Source organism: Dipodomys ordii, unplaced genomic scaffold (genome assembly GCF_000151885.1).
Source record: "Dipodomys ordii isolate 6190 unplaced genomic scaffold, Dord_2.0 Scaffold10, whole genome shotgun sequence".
Taxonomy (NCBI): domain Eukaryota; kingdom Metazoa; phylum Chordata; class Mammalia; order Rodentia; family Heteromyidae; genus Dipodomys; species Dipodomys ordii.
In genome coordinates this window covers 20,635,642-20,637,864 of record NW_012267226.1, presented here as the reverse complement: position 1 = coordinate 20,637,864, position 2,223 = coordinate 20,635,642, and positions in this window count along the sequence as shown.

Sequence of the window (2,223 nt, the reverse complement as noted above, 5' to 3'; positions counted from 1 at the left end):
TGCTCAGCTCTTCAGCTCAAGGCTAGTACTCTAAGCTCTACCACTTGAACCACAGCGCCACTCCTGGTACTCTAGTGGTTTATTGGAGATAAGAATGTCATGGACTTTCCTGCCCAGGCTGGCTTTGAACCATGATCCTCAGATCTCAGCCTCCTGAGTAGCTAGGATTACAGGCATGAGCCACCAGCGCCTAGCTACATGAAATTCTTATCTCTAATTAACCACCAGAAAATTAGAAGTGGAGCTGTGGCTCAAAGTGTTATAGTGCTAGCCTTGAGCAAAAAAGCTCAGAGACAGTGCCCAAGCTGAGTTCAAGCCCCACAATGGACAAAAACAAACAAACAACCTAGCACTGCAGATAAATAAATTAAATAGGATAAGACCTAATTAATCTGTGATGATTCCTTTCCCAACCTAGCACAATTTTTACTCCAGAAGCTGGTAGGCACAACTGGTAATTGGAGTCAAGCATGGTCTAAGACAATATGCATGCAAGTGTTTTGTGACCTGTGAAGCAGCAGGCATTATGCTGGCATTTTCTGTCAGGATCTATTCCTCCCCCCCCCCATCTCTACCTCCATCAACCCATCAAGTCAATATTCATTGAAGTCCTATGATGAACCCAGCCAGCACTGGAGTCAACCTTGGGAGTGTTTCAGGACCAGCCAGACATACATGCAGGAGAAATAAGATGAAATACCTAAGTAAGCACTCAGATAGGTGGCCCAAATGTGACATATGTTCAGAAGAGAGAGAGAGAAAGGTCGCTGAGGCCAGAGCTATCTGGAGACCATCTGTGAGCAGAGGACAGAGAAAACAAAAGAACAACTAGGCATGCTAGTGTCCAGCACAGGGGTGTCATCTGGTATTAACTCTAGACAGGTGGGGACAATAGAGAAATAAGTACTCCCAGGCTTGCCACTTTCTTTTCTTTTCTTTTTTTGGCTGTGGAGCCTGAACTCTGGGCCTGGGCGCTGTCCCTCAGTTCTTCAGCTCAAGGCTAGCACTCTACCACGTGAGCCACAGCACCACTTCCAGTTTTTTCTGCTTGGGTGGTGCTGAGGAATCAAACCCAGGGCCTCACTCATGCAAAACAAGCACTCTACCACTGAGCCACCTTCCCAGCCCAGGCTCGCCATGCCACTTTCTGGCTGTGTATCCCTGAGTAAACCCTTAGGTCATGCAATGCTCACTTTTCTGCTCTGTGCAGTGGGGCTGGGACATTTTTCTTGCAGGTTTGTGGTAAACATGGAAATAACATGAAATACTATTTATTTATGCCAGTCCTGGGGCTTGCACTAGCGGCCTGGGCACACTGTCCCTCAGAGCTTCTTTTTGCTCAAGGCTAGCACTCTACCATTTAAGCCACACTGCTTTTTCTGAGTAGTTACTTGGAGATGAGAGTCTCAAGGATTTTTCTGCCTGGGCTGGCTTTGAACTGTGATCCTCAGAGCCACCAGCACCTGGCATGAAATGCTTTTTGTTTCCTTTACAATCTTTTCAATGCAGCTACCGTTCCACAGATGGGGTGTATTTATGTTGGGTGTGTTATGTATATGTGTGAAGCTTTATCTTTTTTTATTTTAAATGAAGAAAGTGTTTGTTTTTTAAGACAAAGGTTTCACTTCCACAAACATTTTCTTAGCGTCCACTTTCCACCACTGAAGACTGAGATGAAAAAATTCAGTGCATGTCTTCAAGGATCTCATGGTCTGCTAGAAGAGAGAGGTGAATAAAGAAATGCACAGTGCATAATGGATATGGGTGGATACAACGAAGGGGGACCCAGTGTATGTGTGTGTGGGCATCTCCCACTCTTTCCAACCCGTGCAGATAGGAAGGTAGGTTTGTCAGACGACACCCTAGCCTGGGATGCTGGTGGCGCGCGTCCTCCCCCCCCCCCCCGTCCTCAGGAAAGGGGAGGAGAGAGAGACCGAAGCCCCCCCTTCGCCGCCTGCGGGCCGACCGGCCTCCCGCTAGCCGGCCGGGCGCCTTACCGAGTCAGGCCACTGGGAGGCTGGGGGAGCCGGGTTGGGCGAGGAGTCGAGCGAGATGGGGGAGCTCTTATTTTGACAGGGGCCTCTCCGGGCTCTGGTATGAAGGCAGAAGGAGGCAGCCAGCGAGCCCCGATGCTTATTCAGGCTGGGGAGCGGAGCCGAGTGGAGGGGCGAGCGGGGCTCCGGCAGCGCGGGGGAGCCCGGGGAGGCGGCGGCGCGCGGCGGA